Raw genomic sequence first — 27,321 nt, forward strand, 5'->3', positions numbered from 1 at the left:
GGCAATAACACAAGAGGCTTCCCTGTTTCTAAAACGAATTCTTCATCAGAATTCTTCTGATTCTTCATTTAGAGAACAATTTTATAGAGCTGATACAACTGCAGCTAGCATACAGACTGACTTCTTGGTGCCTCTTCAAAATTCTTCCCTCTCTCAACTTGTTTTCCTCCCTTCTGTTGTATCCTGGGGGGCAGTGGTTTTAGGAAGAAATCACTTGAGACACAGAGAGCTGTGAGACATGAAAGCAGCCATTTATTTTCACACACTGAACTAACCAAGCCAGCCAAAATTGGCTGGGCTATCCCCTAATAATCCAACTCAGTTGCCATAGCAACAACAAGATGCTATTACCACGACAACCAAACACACAACATATTCCTCCCCCCTTCATAAGGACATCCCCTAAATAAAACAAACACTAAACTAGAGAAGGAGGGTAGACTGCCTCCATTCCTGGCTAAACCCCGGGGATTATTTTGCCCCATAACCGTGGATTCACTCTAGCTAAAGATCCAGCCATTGAGGAGGTCTTCTGTCTCTAGGTGGATTACAGTGAACTTTTGATGTTGTTGTACCTGAAAGTACCTTGGGCGCAGGCCTGACAATGGGCTCAGGGTTCGTAGCATGAACATGTGAGGAGGTGGTATCAGCTTGTTCCGGGCAAGAGGTATCTCAGCTGCTGGCAGTAATGGAGGAGAACAGTCAGAACCAGGTGATTCTTGATTTGGTGTCTCACCAGAAGAGGTGAAGTCAGACAACCCAACTGAAGATGTGTCCTGAGGACTGGCATGACCTGGCAACAGCTGATCTACATGTCGCCGCCAGCTGAGATTCTCTGTAGTCCAGACTGGGTAGGAAATAGGTCCTGTTTGAGCAATGATGATGGCAGGGACCCATTTAGCTCCAGAAGTATAATTCCGAGCCAAAACTGACTGTCGCAAGCTAAAGGTTCGGTCTTTTGCTCTGGGTGCACGTCTGCTGACTTGATATTGCTGCTGATGTTGCACAATTTGTCTGGGTTCAGAAGATTTCAGCAGATCAAAGCAAGTGTGCAGTTGTCGTCCCATCATTAGAAAGGCTGGGGATGCCTTGGTCGTAGCATGAGCTGTGTTTCTGTAGGAAAGTAAAAAGGTGTCCAGATGCTTTTGAATGGAGTGTTGTCCCCTTGCTGATTTCAAAGCTCGTTTCATTGTCTGCACAAATCTTTCAGCTAATCCATTGGTGGATGGATGATACGATGCTGAAGTGATGTGGTGTATCCCATTTACCTTCATAAAATTTTGAAACTCCTGAGAGACGAATTGTGGTCCGTTGTTGCTTACAAGTTGTTCTGGCAGACCAAAACAACTAAAGAGTCCCTGTCGTTTTTGGATAGTACTCTCTGCAGTAGTGGACTGCGTTATAGAGTCCACTACTGGCCATTTAGAATGGGCATCTACCACCACCAAGAACATGCTTCCTTCAAGGGGGCCAGCAAAGTCAACATGACTGTGTTGCCACGGGTTTTCAGGCGAGCCCATGGATGTAGGGGTACCCACTGGGGTGCATTCCTGATACCCTACATGACATACAAGCTCTTGCCTTCTCTTCAATAGCACTGTTCAATCCCGGCCACCAAAAATAGCTTCGTGCAATTTCCTTCATGCGCACTATTCCACAGTGACCAGAATGTAGCTGTTCTAACATCTGTGATCTCAATGGTGGTGGATAATGACACGTCTCCCCCACAACAAACAACCAGATTGGATCGATAACTCCGTCCTCCTAGACATGTAGGTAACCAGTGTGACGGGACAAGGCCAGATGGCTATGGAAGAGTAGTCTTATTGGGATCCGGGAAGTGGGCGGGCAAAGCCCGTCCACTGCTAAAGGATTCCCCCCAACCTAAAAGGGGGATCCACAGGACCTAGATGCCCAAAAAATTCCGGGGGACAACTAATAAAATAACAGGGATAGGAGTGCGGTAAAAGGGTCAAATGAAGGGAACCGGATGGGGACACTGAGCAGAGAACCCCGGACAGCGCCCACTGCTCCTCAAAGGCGTCAAGGGAGTCAAAGGACACCGTCCAGAGGAACTCTGCCCGGATACGTGAACGGACCGAGGATCGGAAATAGGCCCTACAGTCACAGGAGACTCCATCGGCCAACCTCCTCACTCTGGTTTTGTAGATGGCCATTTTAGCTAGGGCCAGGAGGAGGTTGACCAGGAGATCCCGTGACTTTGTGGGGCCACGGATAGGGAGTGCATAAATGAGAAGGTGAGGGGAGAAGTGCAACCAAAAACGTAATAAAATATTGGTGAGGAGCCGGAATAGGGGCTGCAGCCTGGCACACTCCAGGTATACATGTGCCAGGGTATCCCTCACGCCGCAAAAGGGGCAGGTGTCTGGGATTGAAGTGAACCGTGCCAAGTACACGCCCGTGCTCACGGCTCCATGAAGGAGCCGCCAATTGACATCCCCGGCGGGCCTTGGGACTAAGGTGGAATATAGGCTGGCCCACCGGGGCTCCTCACCCTCCAAAGGTGGCAGGAGGTCCCGCCATTTTGTATCGGGGCGGGACACGAGGGTGCGGGCGTGAAGGCTGTGGAGCACAAGCGTGTAGAGATGTTTTCTTGGCGCGGTTTGAAAGCAGACCGGCTGCATCTCGTGCAGCCGGCTTCTAGTGAAGGGGTGAAGGGATCGGTTGGGTCCACGGGGCAGGGGTCCAATTAAGAGGTCCGGCGGGCCTGGGGTAACGGGTGGGCGGGGCGTGCCCTCGTGCAGGACCCGGTCGAGATAAACCCGAGCAGTGGGCGGCAAAGCGGCCTTCACCTCCTGAAGTATGCGCCGGGGAGTACAAGGTCTGGAAAGCCCCATGCGCTGAGCGAAGGTTAGGGGATCCAGCCAGTCTCCCCGGTCATAGTCCAGGAGGTCTCCGACTCTTATGACCTCTGCCAGGACCAAACTCTGGCGCACGGAGTGGGACTCTGCCACCTGCACACGGAGCTCGGGGTTGTGTAGCAGGGGCTCCGCGAGGAGATCTGCCCCCTCGGTGGCCGCCACGGACTTGCTCGTTGTAAAGAGTTTCCAGGTCCGGAGGAGGTCCTGGTAGAAGACTGGCAGCCCGGAGAGGTCTCGCGGAAGACCTCTCGGATGGAGATAAAGGAGCTGCTGGTCGTATTGGAGCCCTCGGAAGCGGCGCAAGAAGGCGTGCGCCAGTATACTCCACGCCGGAATACCTGCACCATAAAGGAGCCTCTGCAGGGTCTGGAGGCGGAAGACATGGACCTGAGTAAGCAGACATTTTAGGCCCTTCCCTCCCTCCTCCACAGGTAGATGGAGAACCCCTGCAGGGACCCAGTGCAGTCCTGACCAAAAGAACTCCAGAATCGATGTCCGGAGGTTGGTCAGGAAAGCCGGGGCCGGGACCAGGGTGTTGAGCCGGTACCAGAGCATGGACAGGACTAGTTGATTAAGCACTAGCGCTCTCCCTCGAAGGGAGAGGCACCGGAGTAGTCCTGTCCATTTCTGGAGCCGCTCTATCACCCCGCCCTCTAAATTCTGCCAGTTCTCCGGCGGAGAGGGATGCGTGGCAGAAAGATAAATGCCCAGATAGAGCAGCGGACCTGTGCTCCACCGGATGGCCTGAAGCGCAGGTGGGAGGGAGCTCGCCTGCCGCCAGTCCCCTACCACCAAGCCACAGCTCTTGACCCAGTTGACCCGCGCAGAGGAGGCTGCTGAATAGATGGCCTGGCAAGCCTCCACCCACACCAAGTCGCCCGGGTCCTGGACCACGAGGAGCAAGTCATCAGCGTACGCCAACAGGACCAGCCACAGCTCCGGCTCCCGCAGCACCAACCCTGTCAACCTCCTTCGGAGGAGACAGAGGAAGGGCTCGATCGCCAGAACGTACAGCTGGCCTGAGAGGGGGCACCCCTGCCGTACTCCTCGCCCGAAGCTGACCGGTTCGGTCAGGGTCCAGTTGAGCCTGACTAGACACTCTGCGGAAGTGTACAGCACCCGGAGAAAATTCACAAACCTGGGTCCGAATCCAAACGCCTGCAGAGTGCTCAGGAGATACCCGTGATCCATCCTGTCGAACGCCTTCTCCTGATCTAAGGACAGGAGGGCGAATGACAGAACATCCCTACACCCAAGTTCCAATAGGTCCCGGACCAGATATACGTTGTCGAAGATGCTGCGGCCCGGGACGGTGTAGGTCTGGTCTGGGTGGACCACGTCCGCCAGCACGGACCCTAGCCTCAGGGAGATGGCTTTTGCCACGATTTTGTAGTCCGTGCTGAGGAGCGAGACTGGACGCCAATTTTGTAAATCGCGGAGGTCCCCCTTCTTCAGCAATAAGGCCAGCACGGCTCGCCTGCACGAAAGAGGGAGGACCCCGCTCTGCAAAGACTCGGCCCAGACGGTGACTAGGTCTGGGCCCAGGACGTCCCAGAACACGCGGTAGAACTCCACGGTCAGCCCGTCCATGCCCGGAGATTTATTGGTGGGCATGCAACGGAGGGCTTCTGAGAACTCGGTCAGAGTGAGAGGCAGCTCTAGCCGGTCTCGGTCGCCCATGCTGACCGTCGGGAGCTCCTCCCAAAGCACTCTGAAAGCGTTAGGATCGGTCGGATCCGGGGAGAAAAGGCTTGCGTAGAAGGCTCTCGCCCTCTCGCACATCTCCACCGGATCCGTGAGGGGGGTGCCATCTTCTGTCAGTAGGCAGATGATATGTTTCTTAGCCCCCCTCTTCTTCTCCAGGGCGTAGAAGAAGCGGGAGCCGCAATCCATCTCCCGAAGGAGACGGATGCGGGATCGAACACAGGCACCCCGGGCCCGATGGTCTTCGAGGGTCCGGAGCTCCTCCCGCTTCTCCCGGCATGCTCCGCAGAGGGGTGGATCCTCGGGGCTGGCGGCCAGACGCCTCTCCAGCTCTAAGACCTCCCGTTCCAACTGCTCTATCGCCGCATCCCTCCATCGGCTGGCGCCCCGGGTGTAGTTACGGCAGAAGAGCCGGGCATGCACCTTCCCTAAGTCCCAGCACCGCCGCGCCGAGGGAAAGGCATGCCGCTGCCCTCGTCAGGCCAGCCAGAACTCCCGGAAGGACGCCACGAAGCCCGCATCCTCCAGCAAGCTGTTGTTAAAATGCCAATAGGCCGGCCCCGGCCTCTCGGCGCAGAGGGAGGCTGTCACGGTGGCTATCTGATGGTCAGAAAATGGGGCCGGCCGCATGCTGGAGGAATGGGCTCGTGAAAGATGAAAGTGTGATAAATAAATGTGGTCCAACCGCGAGTGGCACGACCGATGGGCCTCCACCCGGACAAAGGTGAACGTGGAAGTGTCATCCGGGTGGTGGTCGCGCCAGACGTCCACCAGGGAGTGGCGTTCGACTATCTCCTGGAGGACGGCGACGGCGGCCGGGCTCTGCTCGGTCCCCGAGCGATCCCGCTCCTCAAGGGTGATGTTAAAGTCCCTTCGCAGGACCAGGCACTCCTGAGGATCCAAGGTGCCGAGGAAGGCGGACGCCTGCTGATAGAATTGCAGCCGCTCCGGGCTCGCTGCTGGGGCATAGATGTTGACGAGGTTGACTACGAGCCCCTCCATGTGGACCCGGAGGTGCAGCAGGCGACCCGGCACAGCCTCGTCGACCCCCAGCATCTCGGGCCGTAGGTCGGGGGAGAACAGGTTAAGGTGGTACGCCACTCCAGCCGTACAAACTGTGAGGTGGCTAAAGTAGACCATGTCCCCCCAATCCAGCCGCCAGCTGTCTTCGGCGGTCGGATCCGTATGGGTCTCCTGCAGGAAAACCACAGAGTACCTCCCCTCTCGAAGGAAGGAGAGCACCTGGGACCTGCGGAGACCCATCCTACAGCCACGGGTGTTCAATGTTGCGATGGTAAAGGGTGCCATGAGGACGGCTGGGGGGGATCCTCACCGGCAGGCATGCTTGTGGTTCCCGGCGGGCCGCGCAGCAGTCCGTGACCCACCCCGTAGGGGAGTAAGGAGTCACGGAAGTGGCGGACCCGCTGATAGGCCGCGGCGCCCTGCCTCCCGGTCCTTTTACCCTCCCCCATGAGGGCTCTTGGGGCCCGGAGGATTTGATTAAAGTACCCCCATCGCTGGAGGGCAAGCTGGACTTTGTTGCGGGAGCCACGGACATCTTCTAGAAACTCCCGCAACTCCTCTCGCAGCGCATGGGGGGCTGGGGTTATGGTCTGGTTACTCCCCAATGGGGCCCTTGGTACAGCCCCATGGCCCACCGAGACGGGCAGACAGGGTGCGGACCCCCGACGGGGCTCCTGATGGGTTGACCTGAATGCTGGGGCAATAGGGGGCGGCGGAGGGAGGATAGCAGCCCCTGCTGGGTCAGGACGGGTAAACAAAGGACACTCCCTGGGAGTCATCTGTTGGAAAGGGGAAGGAGACAGTCCCAGGGGTGGCAATAATATCTCGGGAGGTGGGCGGGATAAGGGCAGGGGCAGGGGTAGAGGTGAGAGTCTGGGTCGGGAGAGGGCTCTCACTGATGCCGGGCGCAAGCTCTCTGGTGGATTTGGCAGCCACGGCATCAGGAGGTGGACTTTCTTCTGTAGGGTCCTCTCCCGGGAAGGGGGTCGAATGCTCCTCACCAGCGAGGGATGCCCCTGGTGGCTAAGGTTCCAGCCATGTGGCACTGGCCGTTGCCTCAACTGGCTCGGCGGCTCTCAGCGGGGTGCCCTCTGCAGCCGGGTTGATGGAGGAGTCCAGGGGCTCCTCGGAGGTGGGAGCAGAAGCAACGGTTAGGGGGAGAGAACAAGGGGAAAGGGGGGCTGGAGTGAAGTCGCCCAGATCGAGGCCCGCTGGCATAGGATCGTCCTCCCCCTGGGTGACCGGAGTCAGACCCAGGGCCTCGATCTCCTCATGTATAGACAGGAAATTGTTTTCCGCTACCCTGGGATTCTCCCCGCCGGCACCTGACGCGACGGTTACTTCGGGGCACACTGGGGTTTCAGATGGTGCCTCGGGGGTCTTGGAGGGGAGGGACTCCCGTGGAGGGGAGATACTGCCTTCCAGTGCTGCCACGTCTTCCCCAGCCGGCTCTGGTGGATGGAACACACCCGTGGGTAGAGTGGAAGGCTCGGCATCCGTGCCCCCCTTCCTGGTCTTCTGGGGGGCCTCCACGTCAGATGGGAGGAGCGGAGCTCGAGCCTTCCGCTTGCCCCGCTTCCCCTGGACTAGGGCCCAGCCCTCCATGGCATCATCCAGGGGCTGGCTAGCAGGGGTTGTGTCAGGGGGCCGAGGCGATGGCTCAGGGACTCGAGGGGGTAACGGTGGGGCAGCACAAGGGAGGGAAGATTCCCCTTGGGGCGGGCCCTCTCCCATGCTTGGCGGTGTCCCTGCCGCACCCTCCTTCTCAGGCCTCGCCAGATTGCAAACAGCGGGGGCGGGGTTCTCCCGCTCGTCCGGGCATAGTCGGGGAGGTGCCCCTTGGGCCTGAGCGGAGCAATGGTGGACTGTGAAGGAGGAGGGGCGGTTTCGGGCGCCGGGCAGCCAGGGGCGTCGGCGATGACGGGGCCGGTGCCCTGCCAGGGCTCAGGGGTCCTGGATGCCCCTCCTTCCCAGGCCAGGGGGCAGTCCCTCCGGACGTGCCCCATCGCCCAGCAGAGGTAGCACCGGGCCTCCCCCGTGGAATAATGCACCCGGTAACGGGCCCCCTGGTAGGGGACTAGGAAGGACCCTTCCAGTGCCTCTCCGTCGCGCGCCGCCAGCGGCAGCTGAAGCTGCACTTGCCGGTGGAAGGAGAGGACGTGACGGAGGGCGGGGTCTTTGCAGCCCAACGGGAGAGGGCTGATGACAGAGATGGGCTTCCCCAAGGTAGAAAGGGCGGGTAACAGGGAGGCATTGGGGAGAAAGGGAGGGACGGAGGTTAGGACCAGGCGGACGCCCAGTCCTCTAGCGGCTCTAAGGGGACGAACACGCCCCCCACCGCCAGGCCCTTCTCCACCGCCTCCTGGGCGGCGGCCTCCGATGCTAAGAAGAAGACGACCTTGCCATACATTTTGGAGGCCGCCACAATGGCCATGGGCCCCACCACCCTCCGCAACGCCCGCACATAGGTCTCCACGTGGGGCGAGGCGGGCACCAGGAGGCAACGGACGCCGTGCTTCCTGGTCATGGTGGGAAAGGAGCCCCGGCCGCTATAGACGGTAGCGGAGGCGGTGGGCTGGAGAAATGACGTAGCGGGAGGCGGGGGGGCTGCCGCCACCTGGGCGTATGCTCTGGGGGCCGGGGGAGGGACACCTGCAGAGCTGGTGGAGGGAACAGCGGGGAGGGGCGCCCCAACTGGAGATGGGGCCGGGGCATTGGGGGCAGCCCTTGCCATGGAGGGCCTGGTCTATTTAGCGGGACCCTTCCCCTTCTTCTTCCCCTGGCCCTTCCCGCCGGCTGGGGGGACTCCCCCCAAATCTGAGGGGGTGAGAGACGTGGCAGAAGCAGAGGTCACCCCGGTGCCCGTCGCTGCTGGTGCCCCAGCGGGGGCGGTGGCAAATGGTTCGGCAGCGGAGGTAGAAGCTTGGGGGGGTGACGGAGGGGTAGGCGGGGGAAGGGGAGCTCGGGCTGCTGGAGGGGTCTCACCCGTCTCATCCCCCGCCATCATGAGCAAGGAGGGAAGGGGGACACCAAAAGGAGGAGGGGAGAGGGGAAGCAGGTCGACCACTCCTCCCCGCTAGGCTGCAGGCAGGGGAGGAGGGCGCCAAAAGGGGTGGGCTGGACGGGGGGCAATCAGGGTTAGGGGTCAGTCACCGAGTGGAAGTCACAAGGTGGAATTCCGGCTCCTCTTGGTGCACTACGGGGGGGGGGGATACAACAACATTGAGGGTGCAGTGAAGAGGGTTGCAACTAAAAAGGGGAATTGCATGGGAGGGGGCATGGGCACACGGAGCGAGGGCCTAAGCGGTCTGGGGGTAGAACAGGGAAACCAAGGGGCTAGCTTCAGAGGCTGGGACGGGGCAAACAAACAAAGGCTGCAGAAGGAAATGGGAGGGGCAGGTAAACAAACTGAAGCTAGTAAGGGAGGGCTGGAGCAAAAGAGGAGGCAAAGCAAGTGGCAAATGGGGCAGGTAGTAAAGGGCAAAGCTGGGGGTTAGGCAGTCCGGGGGGGGGCAGATGTGCCCATGTGCACTTGCACAAGTCTTTGTTAGCTGGCTGCTGCTTCTGGCCCAAAGGGTGGAAATAGGGCGTGGCAAGCCAAGCAAGCAGCTGAGTCCAGAGGCAGGAGCTGAGGAAGATGGTATACAGTCAGTGGGGGTGGTGGAGGGGGCAGCGGTGCTGGTAATAGTGGTGGGGGTTGGGGGGGGACACACAGATGGATCGGGGGGCAGCTCCACGCCACACCCCCTGTGTCCCTACAAACACAGTCAAAACCCCCACCACAAGAGCACAGTTTGAAAATTACTCAGTCTTAGGGCCCCCTCCACGGTGGACTGCAAAGTCTCTAGGTGTTGCCCCACTGGCAGATGATCCTTTTCTTCTCCTCCTCGGGCTTCAGCAGCTCTAGGCAGCGGCCTCTGCAGCAGCAGCAGCTCCAGGAACTCCAGGTGGTGGTCCAGGCAGGCAGAATGAACCCCTCTCAGGTGGTGGTGGTATCCACAACAGCAGTGGCTGGGGTCCCTCACTCCTCCTCTCTGGGGAGTGGGCTAGCAGCCCCCTCCCCACCCCAGGGCTGCAGTTGGAGCAGTAGCAGCACCCAAGAGTGGGGGGTCCAGCAGCCAAGTAGCAGAGAACGGGGGGGTGGGTGTCTGGCCCAGCCAGGGGAGCAGCTGGAGCAGCAGGGAGAGCTTAGAGCCTAGCAGCAGGAGTAGCAGCTTCCTACCTCCCTCCAAGCTAGAAGGCTATGGAAGAGCAGTGGGAGATAGATATATTAGCTCCAGACTAAACAAATCCCTGGTACTAGGATAAGTGAAATGGCAGCTGCTCCAGGTCAATTAAAACACCTGGGGCCAATTAAGAACTTTCCAGAAGGCAGGGAGAATGCTAATTTGATTGGGACACCTGAAGCCAATCAGGGGCTGGCTGAAACTAGTTAAAAGCCTCCCAGTTAGTCAGGTGAGTGTGCATGTCAGGAGCTGTGGGAAGAAGTTGCGCTGTTGGAGAGGCTGAGTAGTACACACTATATCAGGTACAAGGAAGGAGGCCCTGAGATAAGGGTGAAGTGGAGCTTGAGGAAGTGAGGGCTGCTGTGGGGGAAGTAGCCCAGGGAATTGTACATGTCATGTTTCTAAAAGGTCAGCTACCATAGCCGATACTATTAGGGTCCCTGGGCTGGAGCCAGGAGTAGAGGGTGGGCCCGGGCTTCCCCCTCCCCCACCTTTGCCCCTGATTAATCACTGAGACTGGGAGACAACAGAGACTGTGCAAGAAAAGATAACTTCTCCTCACCTCCCTCGCTAGCTTATGATGAAAATGGCTCAGTAGACTGTGACCCTTGTCTCTAGAAAAAGAAGGGTTCCGTGGAGGGTCACAGTGAGTCTCTGAGGCTAGTGAAATCCGCCAGGAAACACGGGACCCACAGAGGCATGGACAGAGCTTTGTCACAACTGGTGTCAGGGGTGGGATTTCGTTCACAGCGTGGCGGAAGAAAGAGGTTTTTTTTTTAAAAAAAAAAGTGCACTGGGGGTTTGAATTTTGGTTTTGTTTTGGTTTTTGTTTGTTTGCTTTGTACCACAATGGAGGAGGTGGTAAGATCTCTGGTACAAGCCATGGCAGCCCAGCAGGAGGTCACCCGGGTTCAGGCAATGGCACAACAGGAGTCTATGCGGCTACAGCAGGAAACCAATCAATTATTGATGAGCCAGGCGACCCAAGATCGTGCTCTCTTGAGAGAGGTTGTGGACCAGCTGAAAATCCTCACCACCCAGGCCCAGGGGTCCGATGGGATGCAAAACCTGAGGGCCACTGGTTGTCTGCCAGAGATGATGTCAAGAGATGACTTAGAGGCATATCTCTTCTTATTCGAAAGGACTGCTCAGCACAAGGCGTGGCCCCAGGAGCAGTGGGCCAGCATCCTCGCCCCTTTTTTGTGTGGAGAGGCCCAGAAGGCCTACTTTGACTTGCCTGCCACAGATGCCACTGACTATACCTGTCTGAAGGCAGAGATCCTAGCATGAGCAGGGGTAATGGCAGCGGTAAGGGCCCAGAGGTTCCATGAGTGGAAATACCAGGAGACAAAACCGCCAAGGTCCCAGCTATTCAACCTCATACACCTCGCACAGAAGTGGTTACAACCCAAGGTGTGCAGGCTGGAGGAGATTTTGGAAACCCTGGTCATAGACCATTACATGTGGGGACTGCCACCAGATCTCCGCAAATGGGTAGGCCAGAACGATCTGTCCACATATGACAAGATGATCACATTGGTGATGACCCGACTACCCAAGGAAGGCCCCTTTCGAAGCAAGCACCCGACCCCAACCCTGGAAGGTTGGGCAGCCAAACCCCTGGGGAGTCCTAGGTGGAAGAAGGGGGGGGGGGGCGTAAACCAGCGGGGATCCCAGAAGGAAGGGAGTGGGGGAGCCCCGGGACTAAACACCCTAACCCCTGGGATAGGGCAGTGATTGAAAGCAATTATAGATGTTATGCATGTGGGGAGTGGGGACACGTAGCAGCACAGTGTCCCAGCACCGAGGAGCCTATGCAATGTAACTTGGGGGATTGGGAGGTGCCATGCTCCCTTATCCACCTTGCAGGGATCGCATTAGCCCCGCATAATTACACCAGGCCAGTGAGGATAAATGGGGCAGAGTCTACAGTGCTTATGGACTCTGGGAGTGCTATCACCCTCATATCAGGTGAGCTGGTAAAAAATAGTCAGCTGCTACAAGCCAAACGCCTCTGAGGCTAGCGAAATCCGCCAGGAAACGCGGGACCTATGGAGGATAGGACAGAGCTTCGTCACACCAGGTTGGGTCAGACTGGAGAGGTTTGTCGAGATTTTCCATGCATCACCAGGTCCATAACTTGGGACAATACTGGGTCAACACGAGTTGCCTTCTCTATCTGAGTAGCAGTGATGGGTGTATTCTCTACGTGTTCAAAGTGGAAGATTTCCTTTTGGGCAGTATCTTGATGTTTGACTGGCAAAGGCAACCTTGAGAGACCATCTGCATTGCCATGCAGAGTGGATTTCCGATATTTGATTTCATGTGTGTGCGCTGAAAGTAACAATGCCCAACGTTGCATAGGAATAGCAGCTAATGGAGGAATGCCTGTGTAGGGTCCAAAAATTGTTGTCAGAGGTCAATGGTCTGTAAGAAGAGTAAACTTCCACCCAAACAGGTACTGATGAAACTTCTGAATTCCAAAAACGATTCCCAATGCCTCACATTCGATTTGGGCATAGTTAGTTTCTGCTTTGCTTAAAGCAAAAGCAATAGGTCTCTCTTCTCCTGAAGGCATAATGTATGACACGACTGCTCCCACTCCATAATGGGAGGCATCTCAGGCCAATTGTAGAGGTAAGGATGGATCAAAGTACATTAGAACTTCAGAATTTAGCAATGCATCTTTAGCTTTGTTAAATGCAACATTACAGGCTTCGGTCCTTTTCCAGGTCTTGTTCTGCCCAAGGAGTTTGGTGAAGTGGTTTTAGCTGTGTCGCTAACTGTGAGATTAACTTTCCATAATAGTTCAATAGTCCTAGAAACGAGCGCAGCTGGCTAACATTTCGAGGTGGGGGAGTCTCCACAATAGCCTTAACTTTTACAGGGGCCTTATGAAGACCCACAGCATCAATAATGCGTCCCAAATATTCAACAGAGGTCTGGAAGAATTCACACTTGTCTTTGCGGACTCGTAGGCCATACTCTTCCAGTCTTTGTAGGGTTGCCTCTAAATTCTTTAGGTGATCCTCTTCATTCCTTCCAGTGACCAGAATGTAGTCCAGATAGCACTGAACTCCTGGCAAGCAACACAAGATTTGGTCCATAGCCCTCTGGAACAGAGCGGGAGCAGATGTTATTCCAAACGGTAGGTGACAGTATCGATAAAGCCCCTTATGAGTCACAATAGTCAACAACTCTTGGAACTTTTCATCAACATGCATCTGTAAATACGCTTGACTCAGATCGATCTTACTGAACTTTTGTCCCCCAGCCAGGCCTGCGAAAAGGTCATTGATGCGGGGAAGCGGGTATTGCTCTGCACACAACACCAGGTTGACAGTGACTTTAAAATCACCACAAATCCAGAGGGAGCCATCTTTCTTCACTATTGGAACAATAGGAGTGGCCAATGGGCTATGGGTAACTGGTATTAGGACTCCATTGGTGACCAGGCGCTCCAGGTCTACTTCAACTTTCGGCCTGTGTAGGGAGCCAGGGTGGCTTCCCTCCGAACCAGAGGGTAAAGAGCCACCCTCTCAGCCTGAGTGGGCGGGGCCAGACCAAGCTTACTCCAATCCCTGGAAGAGGAGGGGTGAATAGGAAGTACAAAGGGCGGGGCCCTTTGCCCAGTGAGGGCAGCACCAGGGAGGGAGACAGACACAGGCTGCTGGCTGTTCCCTCAAGACCCTGCTGCCAACCCAGGGGAGTCCCTGGGCCAGGAGAAACCTGATCTGGAGGAAGAACTGAGGTGACCAGGACTGCCAGCCGCCGAGTACCCAGAGGACCTGGAGAGGCCAGGCTGTAACCCAGGCCAACGTGAGCCTGACACAGAGCAGGAGCTGGAGCTGCCAGCAGCTGAATACCCGGATGAGCTGGAGGGACCGGAGAGGTCCGCTTGAGAGACTGGGTAGGAAGTAGCCCAGAAGCAGAACTGCACAGTGTGGTGGGTGTATTTGGTCAGCGTGGTGCGGATGGTTCCCTGCTGACCCAGCGGCGGGACCCTCTCCTCCCACCACTGTCAGGGCCCTGGGCTGGAACACAGTGGAGTTGGGTGGGCCTGCATTCCCCTACCCCGGCCAACCCGCCTTGGGTAGCAGAATCCTGAAAGCTGCAGACTCGTGCCAGCGCTCCCCTGCCTGAGGGGCGTGCTGCAGACTCTGGCCGGCACACCTTCTTTGCCAATTCCCCAATGACCGAAAGGTGTGACTAAGGCCTGCCAGTGGGACAGTAGCTCTCCATCACCGCCTAGAGGCTTGGTCCACCGATTGAAACCTGTCACAGCCTGATAGCATATGGCACAGTTCGAGCTTTCAGATGTTTTGATTGACTGTCAGGTTTAATGTTCAATGTCACAGTGATTCCCTTCATACTTCCCAGATCCTCTCCAAAAACAGCAGCATGTTTCCTTAGTGTAGCGGTCAGACCGGTTTCTTCTTTAATCATTTGGTGCACTTCTGCCCAGTTCAGCTGAATCTTCCCAAGCCAAGACCTACCCATTAAGGCTGGGTAACTACCTCTCACCACAAACAGTGGTAATTTAGCAGCCTGTCCATTGAGCTCCACCTTAACATCAATAGTGCCCAACATGGGCACAGCTTCTCCCATATATGTCTTCAGAACAGTTTTTGTTGTCTTAAGCGGAAGATGCTGTAGCTTTTCTTTATACACAGTCTCGGAGACCAGCGAAATGGATGAACCGGTGTCCATTTCCATGCGTATAGGTTTGCCGTCCAACAATGGGGTTACCCAGTATTCACGTGAGCCCACTGCCAAAGACAAAACATGCAGTGGCACTTCTTCTTGCGATGAGGTGTCACCTTGGTCATCCTGGGTCTGCTCTAGTATATGCAGTTTCCCCTTTTCAGTTGGCCAGACCACAGGCCTCTTTTTCTTTTGTTTACAGGCATACTCAATGTATCCCTTTTTGCCATAGTGTCAACACAGCAGGTCCTTACACCAGCATTCTGATGCCTGGTGACCCGGCTTACCACAGCGGTAACATTCCTGACTCCCCACAGTTTTTTGGGTAGGTTCTTGTGACACTTTTTGCACCCTAGGGGATGCACTGATGTATTGTGCTTCCTTTGTAGCCAGTTCCATGGAGACTGCAATGTCAACAGCCTTCTGTAAGGTAAGCTGAGCTTCTGTCAATAGGTGCTTCCATATAGCTTCACTGTACAGGCCACGCACTAACTTGTCACGCAGGGCATTATTTAGTATCTCCTTAAATCACAGTGTTCTGCTAGCCTTTTTAAAGTTGCTACAAATTGTACAACTGTTTCGTCTTCTTTCTGGTCTCTTTTGTGGAACCTACATCTTTCAGCAATTACCAGTGGTTTGGGGGGGAAAATGGGACCCCAGAATTTCCACAATGCCACTGTAAGATTTTGTCTCAGGCTTAACAGTGTGTAGTAAGCTGCGTAGCAGGGAGTAAGTTTTAGCCCCCACAACACTTAAGAATATTGGCACCTTCTTCTCTTCTGTAAGGTCATTTGCAATAACAAAAAGCTCAAAACACTCAATATATACTGCCATTGCACTATATTCTCCTCAAAAGGTTCCAAAGGCCCTGTAAGTGTAGCCATGGTTTTAGTTTTAGGTTTCACAGTCAGTGCCAAAAAGCCAGTTCTCATCCCCTTCCAACAGCTAAAAGATTTTGGTAGTTTTTTTTCTTTTTCCTTGACTTCTACTTCCTTCTGTTGCTGGGGCAACACAGGGATCCCATCCTCGTCACCACTTTGTTGTATCCTTGGGGGCAGCAGTTTTAGGAAGAAATCACTGGAGACACAGAGAGCTGTGAACCATGAAAGCAGCCATTTATTTTCACACACTGAACTAACCAAACCAGCCAAAACTGGCTGGGCTATTCCCTAATAATCTAACTCAGTTGCCATAGCAACTACAAGATGCTATTACCTCAACAACCAAATACACAACACCTTCCAGGTTCCATGCAGGTTGGTTCCATGCAAGTTGCTGCATGCACAGTCCTCGCCGATGGTACCTTTGAGTCCTCTGAGTGCAACTTGTATAAACAGAGACATAAAATTACACATTTTGGGTCAGAGTCTCAGCTGGAGCAAATATGTGCAGCTCCACTGTATCCAATGGAGTTATATTGACTTACACTAGCTGAAAATCAAGACCTTTATTATTGCTATTGTTATAAAAAATGAAAACAGTTTTTAGTTTTTTTTAAATATTGATGAAACAATATGATGTATGAAAAATAAACCAATCACCCAACTGTGTCAACACATTAGATAAATGCTTTTTCTTCCCAAGCAAAAGACCAGCTTCCTCAAGTCAAAGTGCTCATAATCAGAAGTAGCAGTCATCAGACACCTTTTATTTCATTTCCAGTGTTAACAGTGGAGAGTCTGGCTGTTCCCCAGGAAGGCCTTCAGAACTCTCATTTTGTTCCCTGGCAGCACTAGCCCCAGTTAGAAGTTTTATAATCTAAACAAACAAGATATTACTGGTACCTATTTATGTATGTATGTTTTTCAAAGATAATTATTAAGTATAACTGAGTCCACAGCCAACCAATACCAGGAGAGCTACTGTAACAGCAAAGTCAAGGTAAACCCAAGGGAAGGAAAGCAGAGTGTGAGAAGATAAAGTAGAATGACATCATTGTTTAGCACAGAGTCTTTACTTGAAGAGGATGCTTTTACACATAGAAACTGAAGCCAGAAGCCAGTGGCTTCAAAAATAAAATTACCTTTTGAGACTTTGATCTCCCCTATTTTATATCTATTGTTTAAAGGAAGTTTTAGTGCCTTCGTTTAAAATAAACATAAAAAGCTGCTTAGATTTTGTTTTTCTTGAATCATTCTTCAATAGGGTTTGTGTTTAAACAGACCACAGAGAAGGACAGTTCCAGCTTTGAGAAATAAACCCATAAATACAAATGCTACAACATGTCAGGCATAAATAAGTAAGCCACAAACATGGCAGACCACAGCAACCATTAAGAAAACTTCCTTCCAGTTCCCACATTAATAACAATTATACAGATCACAGAAATACTTATACATTGAGACTTGTCCAAAGCAACAGGAGCCACGAAAACACCCTACCTCTCTAGAGAACATATTCCAGCAATCTAATGAACTCACTGTAAAAACACAGTTATGTTTCAGATCTACATCTATTAGAAAGAAAGAAAGAAAGAAAGAAAGAAAGAAAGAAAGAAAGAAAGAAAGAAAGAAAGAAAGAAAGAAAGCAAGCTCAGATGATAAGGATGAAAAACATACAATAGAATTATACTTCCTATGTTGAAGCACCAAAGTGTCTAGGGTACCAAAACAATGCCCATGAATGGGGGGGAGTCAGTTGGAATGTAAATGGCAGAAGGTATGCATATGGAATATCCCTTAAACATGAATATTGTATTCAGCAGGTGAATTTAACTTAACAAATAAACAGCATATGCATTATTTTAAATTTACAAACTAAAATGTAGTTCTTCAAGTAAGGAAGGAGGGGAAAGACTAATAGTTTTTTCCCAACTCTAATTATGATGATCATATGGTCCTAAATTGAATCCATAGACTGAATATCAATGTAGCTTGATAGAAGTGAATGTGAAATAGATGCAATATGAATTATTTCATTCAGAAGAGTTCATATATATTCAATCTCTGTCCTGTCTCAACACAATGTCTACAACCTGAATACTGGATGCCTTCTATTAAGTAGCTGAGTTTTCTTATCTTTTATTTTTTTGTTCTCTTCTTTCTAAAAAGCCAAATATTCTTTTTAGTCCGCTATCATAACTGTACACTGTCATAACTCTGCATATGAACTAACCCCTCCCCTCAGTGCAGACTTACTGGAAGTCTGTGATGCTTTTATAGTGTTCAGGAAGCCTTAATCTATCAGAGTAAAACCTTAACCTTGCAAAGATTTATGCACAGTGTTTAACTTTAAGCATGTGAGTAGACCCTCGAAGAGGTCTATTCTCATGCTTAAAGTTTAGCATGTGCAAAAGTCTTTGAAGGATCAATGCTGTAGTGATGTAGCAGCCCTGTGCTTAGCAAAGCTATACAGATATTATAAAACGTTAATAGAATTTGCTCCACCATAGTTGCACAGCTTTTGAGTCTGCTTTCCTTGAACATTCAGGCATTTGGGTCTCACTGCCACAAATGTTTGCACAGAGTAGTTTTCTAGGTTCCATGTCATCTGATCCATGCCTGATCAGATAACCACAGAACTGAAACAATATATCATGACCCAAAATCACTACTAACCAATGATAGTTTGAATATTGAGTATTGAATACTCAGAATTGTCCATGATCAGTCTACCCAATACATTTGGGAGGAAAAAAATCATCGAATAATTTCAAATAAATCTATGGGAATCACAATATGCTTGTGGACATTCTAAAAGCAGAAAAAGAAGATAAATCCATTACATACATTATTTGCTCAATAGACCATGTAATCCAATTAGATGTTACACGTACCCATTAGCTACCACTGAAATGTTAATTTTTCCATTACATTAACACCATTTTCCCCAAAATATCAAAAGATTAAGGTTAAAGGACTAGAGTTCCCAGTAAGTTTTGCTTTAGAAATTCCAGCCATTTCACTGGATAACTATTCAGCCTACAAAATGAGCTAGTAGTCCAGTGCAGTTCTAAGTGGATGTGTGGTATTAATTTCACACTCTCACCAGAATCTAAGGACTGAATTGGTAACCAGGCTTATCGTCTTACCTTCTGGAGGTGGCCCCTTCTTCAGAATAGGCTACAAGAAGACTGGGGAGGCAATGAGCTTCTACAGACTCTGTCCATACTGTCTGGTCTTGTGGATTGAGGATGCCAGTCTCCAGAGCTCTCAAGAAAACACATTTTTCCACCTTTAAATTCACAAAGAAAACAGCTTTTAACCAAGAATTTCAACTCCAACACTTTTGAACTTGCCCTGTGGGCAGTAAAAGAGTTGCTAATATCAGAAATGTTTTCTTGGCTGTCTTATTAGCCAGCCTGAAAAATTCACACACTATCAATCCAACAAACCTCAGTCATTACAGACTCAATATTGTAGCAACATTGAGCAAAATTAAAACTTCTGCTGTAGCTTCCACAATAAACCAGGATGTTCAATGATATAACTTGCATTTGTAGGTAAATAATTAGCTCAGAATAATAATTTTAAATTAATGTTTTTGATTGGCAATTTAATTTTTTATTAGACTAGATTGTTTTGAATCAACCAACATATCTTGTGTGCAGAGTTGTTGTAGAAGAGCTCTGTGTAAGCTCCAAAGCCTGTCTCTCTCACCAACAGAAGTTAGTCTACTAAAAGATATTTGCTCACTCACCTTGTCTCTCTTATGTATCTTAGGCATTTACTCATTTGCATTATTGGGAAATTATTTACAATACCCATTTTCAAGCATTTAAAGAAAAAATCCTCCCAGAAAACCCTAAAAATGTAATTCGCCCCTTCTTTTTGTGTTGGGGACCTTTCCACAATAAAATATTTTAGCATGAAAATTTCCTTAGTGCAACCACCAGTGTAGCTGTCTCAGAGGAACCCTAAGGTGGACACAGTTCCATTGGTTTCTGGTGGCTTTCAACTCCATTGACACAGCACGGTGATTCACACAGTAGTAAAAATTCTGAAGGTTGCCAGAGGCTTATCTATGCCAATGCTCCCAATGGCACTACCACTGATGTAGCTGAACTGGTGGTAGCACTGGTGAAAATATTTGCTGCACTTCCCTAGTGGACACAAGGCCGTATATGCTATTTTGAGTAGGGAAGGGAATGCTATTTTAAGCCTCTTTCTACCTCAGTTTCTCAGATTTCCTTTAATACAAAAGAGCAAGTTTTTCAATAGGCAAAGTTCCAATAGTTGTGAATATCATGGGAGAGAGGATTATTTTGCCAAATAAATGTCTTATAAAACAGCTCACTATTCTCTGAACTTTTGCAGCTATCTTAAACAATACTCTCTCAAATGGTGAGCAATATATAAAGAGGTCCTAATTCAACAAGGTACTTAAGCACATACCTAACTTTAAGTTACAAGTGGTCCCAGTGAAGCCATTAGGACTATACATGAAAATAAAGTTAAGCATGTGCTTAAGTGCCTAGCTACATCTGGCCCTGACTGCAGGAAAATGGTCCACTGAGGAAATACCAGCCTTCTACTATGAACTTTGATCATTTGGCAGTGGTAAAGTTCTGTTGCTAGGATTTTTATTTTGTTGCTCAAAACTAGTCTGCATTTGTTATGTTTACTGACTTAAACTCTGCTCTCTACTGTGATAGGGCCTGAGTCATCTCTCAGTGAGAAGGGTAATAGGGACAGAACACAAGTGGTAAGAGAAACTATACAATAAAGAATGTTTTTTTTCCCTTCAGAAGCCTATTCTCCCTTCATTACACTCAAGAGAGTCCAAGTCAAGACACGTTAAAGAGGCATTATTTTCTTAGTCAATTTATCTGCCTTTTTCCTCTTTCACTTTTTGAAGCAGTCACAATAACAGTCATAAGAACATATCTCCCCTCATTCGTTTCCAAAAAAATCAGTGAAATGACCTTGTTTTGAAAGTGACCTTTCACTTGAGCAGCCCAATTGGCTCTTCCCACTTCTCAAATGCTAATCTCTCACATGCTCGCTGGTGCAAATTTTAAATTTTCTGCAGGCTCACTCTTCAGTGTGAGCCTCGTAGGCATAATTCAGTCATCCAGAGCAGAGTGCCACAACAATGCGGATGGCAGAAAATATCTCAGCTAAAGCTCCTGGGCCTCAAGAGACTTGTTTGTACATTTCACTAAGGCTCGCTCTTAGAACAGACTCTGCAATTTTAACAACTGCTAAAATTGTATGCATCTCAGGGATCTTTTTTTCTATGCAAACAAGGAGGCATCATTAAAAGAGAATGAAGTGTAAACAAAAAGACGTGCATGGGACATTTCTGAACAAAGTTACAGGAGGTCTCCTGTTTTAAAGGAAACTTCATCTATTTTCCTCGGCAGAATAGCCTGAGAGTAGAAAAGTACTTGTGATCATGAATGTGCTATACATAAAACTGCATCCTGCATTAGTACAGGTATTACCATTGCATTAACATTAATAAAATGTTTAAGAATTATAAAAAACTGTAGTGCTGTCCCTAAAGGTCAAATCCTGGTTCTGACTGTGGGCTCTAGAGGGCCTTTATGGAACAGCTCTGCCTCAGGGGTGCCATGGAACCACACCATCCTAGTGGGAGCTACAGGAGTAATGGTATCTCTGGGAGGGGAGAATGGGTGGAGTGCAGCTGCTACACTTCCTTTGAAGATGGTACAGCATGTACCTCCCTCCTCTGCTCCAGTGTAGTGAGTTGTGCAAGTAAATCGAGGCACACACACAGATACATGCTTAATGATGGTTATTTGCAAAGCTCCAGCAATCTGCTCCACATTCTGATGACTCAAGCACTCCACTAACTTCTAGCAGTGCTGGATTTTTCAAATTACGGTACTCCAGTAGCCCTGAAGGAACACATCATTGCATTCCTTCCCTATTGCTTTTACAAACCCACCAGAGGCAAACAAACATAAACCTGCATTGTTTTGTCCTCACAAAAAGCCCAGTAACTATTATAGTCATTTATATACTTTCTCCTCTGGCCTTATCCTTACTATGGTCACATTCAACACACCAGAAGTCCTCTTATCTCAAATGCTTTTAAATAAATCTGTATTGTAAAAGTATCTAATGGCCTACTAAGTCTTGGATTCCGTTTACTGTCATAAGTCTTTTGGGATTCTCTGTGGCTTCATGCACCTTTTTTCTCCATAAAGAACTCTCTTCCTGATGTGATCTGCAACAAAAGGCAGGATGTATCTGTCTTCCTAGATCTGCCTTTTCTCTGTTTATTGTCAATGCACAGCCAACAAGTTTTATCGTTCCTTTGCAAATCTTTACCATGACAACTGCACTTGCACTCAGAAGTCCAGATTCCATGCTGCAGTGCATCACTGGGGTGAAGTGGCCTTAAAGCTGTCATAACTGGCAATGGAAAGATCTCCCCAGTGTAAGGCAATCCTGTGGTGGCATAGTAGCTCTAGCTTATGTTTTCCCTGATGCCGTCATTGGGGGTCAAGACAGGAGCAAAGGGGCATGGGCTGGGGCTTCCTTATGCCCAGCTTCCTTCAGACTCTGCTTATGTATGCAGGTGAAGCAGCTAGACACGCAGCCAAACCAGAAATAGGGGAATTCAAAAGTGAGCTCTATGCCTCCTTCACACAACTCTCCTGAGATGTGGTGTGCAGTTTTTGGTGTACTCCACTGTCTCTCCTTGCTAACAGAATTTATCTTTCATCACAGAAGCATGGCTGACTAACAACAGAGTAAGGCCCACACAATTTGTTTCTAAAAATTAACACTGAACAATTACATTTCTTATTCTGTATGGGAAAGAAAATATTAAAAGCTCCAGTGTGCCTCCAAGTTCAGAGCTCTCATTTACAGCATTAGGAGCTCTGCACAAAGAACAAAAACTTAATCTAGACTTAAGACTTTTCTTTTGATGACTAAACAAGTTCCTTCTCCCTAACTGATAGTATTACCAGTTTCCTATCTAGACTGTGCTACAGCCAGCTCGCTCTCACCCTATCTCAGTGAAGCACTGGTAAAGCAGAGTAACTGTGCTGCTCACATCCTCTGAAAGAGAGAGACAAAGCTTATGTAGGTCAGTAATTTGGGGCACTGCAGCCCCAAACTTCTCATATGTTTTCTCAGGGGTGTCACATACTTGTTGAGGAGTACACACACAAAATAGCCATCAGTTCAGCTGAGCAATTTCCCAATATTGCATTCTGGGACCTCATCAAGAGGAATTAAATCACCGAACAGGGAATCTATTCAGCCCTGAAAGCTTCTGTAGGCATGTTAACAGTGCACCTTGCAGCCAACTCTTTTAAACCTAACATATTCAGAATAGACGCCTCTTATTTGCCCACTGAGAGAGAAGATCACTGACTCAGAAAATAAATCCATTTTCTTCACCATACCCGTGTCTCAAACCAGACTGAACAGGGTCAAGGAAGTCAGAAGGCTCCAGATTCCACCAGCACTGCTTTACACGTGCCATTACCACATAGGGAAGGTATAAGACCAAGTGGTAATTGGGGAGACTGTAAACATCAATTAATTATATTTTGTGCAGGGACTTAATCATCAGTTAAAGAAACTGATCCCATTCCCACCAAAATGGAGGCATTAGTCCTAGATTCCTCCTGCTTACTTCCACCAGCTATGATTAACACAATGGAACTCCTTCGGCATTCAGAGTCTTGGTAAGTGAAACCAGCTGTATATCATCCAGAAAGACAATGCATTTTTCCCTGTTGGTATGAATCTGCACCTATGCAAGCAGACAATCCATTATTAATGCAATCTGTTCTTATCTGAGGAAATATAAAATTCTCTATAGGCCAAAAGAGTTGATCATTTCTGAGAGGAAACATCCCCAATTCCCCAAGCTGCCCACCACTCACAGCAATCCATTACTCTAGACTTCATGCATGCTAAGAGTTGAAGAATGCTTTCTTAGACTCCACCATACTTTTGTCATAGCTTGCAAGCACTCCCTGTGCTGCAGTCACTGAAAAACTCTGAGCTGAACAACAGCCAACAGCATTAACCTACTCCCCGTATAACAGATCATCTGTAAAGCAATGTGACATATAAAGACAGGGTAATGAAGGAGGATATTTAGGAGCCACTGCATCAATGTCTAAGGACAAATGATCATCTTACGCTCTGACTAGACCATTAGTACAGTGCTTCAATGGCCACACAGAATTTTCTTTCAGATTTCTGTAACCCAACAGGGTCCAGCAGTCTTCTCAGAAAGATCTCAGCTGAAAGGCCATAAGCAAATAGACTCCTCCTCACTATCATCAGAAATATTCCTCATCTTTGTTAATATATTTTTCATTCACAGGTACTGTATTGAAAGGTGTTAAAGGAGAGTGAATAATAAATAGATTCCTCTTCCAAATGCTTTGGCTCACTTTAATAGTTGGATAAAAGTGCTGCCAAAACTGAACTGTATTATAAAATTGACAAAACATATTGCTACACAGATATTTTCCACTTTAAGAATATGCTCTGTTTCTTACAAGCCACTTAAAGCAACTCTATTGTGCAATCAATATGTTACTACAATAACAGTTTAATCTGATGTCAGTTTGAGCTACCTGGGCAGATCAAGGGCATTCATTATATGGTCCTAAGTTTGTTCCTATTTCATAGAACAAAAGAGTAAACAACCATATAAAGTTGACTTCATTGAGACACTGCTATTTTAGTCCCTGCGCTCTCCTGAATTCAGGGACTACTCCCTGGTGGCACCAAGAAGTGTTAGACAACCTGCATAGGAGACAAGGGAAAGTAGTGATGTTAGTTGGCCCCCTCTCCACAATGGCAAATAGAACTGTCTGGACATGCAGCGTTGGCAATACTGCACTCTCGTATAGAGTAAAGCAGAATCCACCCCCCACAATCTTCAGAGGGATTGTTCCCTTCTCATAAGGTTTTTTGCCAGACTGCCTAAAAATAAATACTAATTGTGAATTGCTTGCATTGCACTACAAGGCATGTCCATGTTGCAAAGATGAAAAAGGACTTTACACCAAAGAAAATGCATATTCTGAAGTGTGCATGTTATAATGGAACTTTTATATGATAAATATCCCAAGGGTTTTATTTTATAAGTAATCCTTAAATCCATGGGGCATGTGCATTTATAAAACAAAATTACATCAATAAAATTGCACATGCATGCATGTAACAGGTGAAAAATGAGATCAATTCAGTGTACATTTCAAGTTTTTCAGCTAAGTTTTAACCCTGTTAAAACTGTAATATTGCACAAGATCATATTATAATCAAGGAAAATTCCCTGTCCTATCCTTTTCTAAATTAAGGTCTTCACAGAAAGTGAAACCACAGTGCTCAAATGCAGATTGAAATTAGCTCACTGAACTAAAGTGATTGACTAATACCTGTTAGATGCTCTATTGATTTTCCTGATAAAGACAATCCTGGCAAGATACAGAACAAGTAAATTGTTTACATATTCCTATTCCCAACCTGTGCTGTATGAGAAATTATCTGCAGGATACATTTAATGTAAAAGTTAATTGTAAGCATATATACATTTTGATATGTAAACAGATATACATGGTTAAGAGTTAATTATTAACATATATACATGGTAGTAGTTACAAGCTTTCTACAATAACAATGAGCCAAATCTTGAGGACTCTACTCCATTATTACTCAGTCCTCACCTGGGTGTACTCCTATTGGTATCAGTGGAATTTGCCGACATAAGAAATGAGTGAAAACAAAAGGCCATATTATGATCCCCATACTCACACTAAGTAGCACTTCAGCAAGTAACAAGTAGTCCCACTGAACTCAATGGGTTGATGCCAGCAGAAATTCTGGTCTCACATGGTTGAGATGCTACCTACTTCCTCCTTAAAACTAACACAGGCAGAAACTAATCTTTGTAACAGGAAAAATGTCATTACATTATTCAAAAATCCTTCATAAAGAGATGAAATAGGAACTTTTGTTTTCTCTTTCTTTCTTCTATACCAATTCATGAGCCACTAGTTTACTGTTTTTGTTATAATGCAGAACATGTCGCTTATTTGCTTAGATGGCTCTTATTGATCAGCTTTCATTAAAAAAAAACCATTAAACCCATCCAAGTAACCATAATACATTTTCTTGGACATTTAAAGCAGTTTACAATAAATACATTAAAGGAAGCTGGTCCGTGAAAATCCCAAATTATGTGTCCTGTCTAATTATTGACCTTAGAACCCATTTAGAAGAGATCATTTAAAAATCTGTATTCTTAGAAGAAGAAAAAACTCGTCTCACATTATACCTCTTTCTGTCTGATTTATAAAATGTTAATTAAGAGCCTAGAGAAACCACAGCAGGAGTCAGAACTGCTGAGCATCTTTTCCTTCTAGGGTATGCTCAGAATAATGTGAATTAGAGCACTAGATACTGAAGCTAATAAATGAAACACAACATATTGTGTCTACTTTTTTGACTTGTGGTTTCATTTCAAAGACAAGTTACTTTCCCAAATGTGCACACAAAACCTGGTCCTGAGACAGTAGCTGTTGAAAATTATTTTCTTCTCCATTATTCAGTTTTTTCCCTCTCATGTAGGACTGGTAGATTCTCATAAGAATAGTTTACTTCTTTGTTAATTGCTATATTTCTGAATATTCATTAGCCGTATTTTAATAATTCATAAAAACCTGCAATTAGCATCAATTTTCATACTTATTCTGTTAGATTTAGCTGTAAATTAGGCCTCCTGGAGTTGTTTGCCTTTGTATCTGTTATTAGTTTTCCAGAACGTTTGTTTTCAAATGGTGATGAAAGACACCTCTCTAGGAAACAGCTACACACACTTCCAGTTGGGATTTTGGTAGCACTATAACTACTCCATCATGGTGCTAGTTTGGGTGTCCCTGAGTAATAACATAAAAGTGAGGAGAGAAATTTCTATACAGTCATCAAAATCAGGGTTGATACAGAAGGGGAGCTACAGGGAAATCCAATTCCCCTTGTTACATTTAATTAATTCATTTAAATATCTGCTGTAAAAGAAACAGAGAAGAATAGTTACACTGCTTAAGTATTTTAAATTCAAACCATGATCTATATGCAGCATCTTAAGCTGACTCATTGGAAAGACAAAAAGAAAAGGAGTACTTGTGGCACCTTAGAGACTAACAAATTTATTAGAGCATAAGCTTTCGTGAACTACAGCTCACTTCATTGGATGCATTTAGCTTATGCTCTAATAAATTTGTTAGTCTCTAAGGTGCCACAAGTACTCCTTTTCTTTTTGCAAATACAGACTAACACGGCTGCTACTCTGAAACCTTTCATTGGAAAGACAGGTTCTGAAAACTTATATGAACTGTGGAGACCCTAGCAATAACTATCTCCCTCCCAAAAGCTTATCACAGTCATATTAATTAACAGAAGTCAGGCAGTTTAGGACTGTGGCATGCAAGTGGACAGGAAAATAGGAGCACAGGATTCAGGATATTGGCTCAGACTATTTCTCTATTAGTTGGTTATCCTCCCAACTGCTCACTACCCCGGCATATCCAGCTATCTGATGCTTCCAGGGAAGATGACAAAAATCTGTATTTATACTCCCAGAATGTTGTGTACTACTGTACATACTGAAGAAAAAAATGTTTATTCCTGATCCCTATGACATCAACTGCCTTATGCTTTGAAACATGAGTTTTGATTACCCAGTTATTTTCGTTTCCACAGATTTGGGAAATGTTTTTCATTTGCAACCCTCCTCCACTATTTTGCAGCTGTATTACTTTACATGTGATCCTACATTTTTTATGTGTACCTTATTTTTTGCCCATTGAGCGTTGAACTCTTTTACAGATAATATAC

At 48.2% G+C, this 27,321-nt stretch overlaps 1 long non-coding RNA gene across 2 annotated transcripts in view; it reads right to left on the reverse strand.

Annotated features, from left to right (window-relative positions):
- Window positions 1-27,321, reverse strand: part of LOC122461270 — a 177,193-nt gene that overhangs the window by 87,454 nt on the left and 62,418 nt on the right. The window contains exons 1-2 of one of the 2 annotated variants that reach the window (XR_006283151.1): window positions 16,877-17,661; window positions 15,112-15,113 (exon numbers count right to left, since the gene is read on the reverse strand). This is a non-coding gene — a long non-coding RNA (uncharacterized LOC122461270). Of the gene's footprint in view, window positions 1-15,111; window positions 15,114-16,876; window positions 17,662-18,569; window positions 18,713-27,321 lie in introns of those variants that run through there. The other variant, XR_006283149.1, reaches the window with a different exon arrangement.

This window comes from Dermochelys coriacea, chromosome 8, assembly GCF_009764565.3.
Source record: "Dermochelys coriacea isolate rDerCor1 chromosome 8, rDerCor1.pri.v4, whole genome shotgun sequence".
In the NCBI taxonomy this organism is placed as follows: Eukaryota; Metazoa; Chordata; order Testudines; family Dermochelyidae; genus Dermochelys; species Dermochelys coriacea.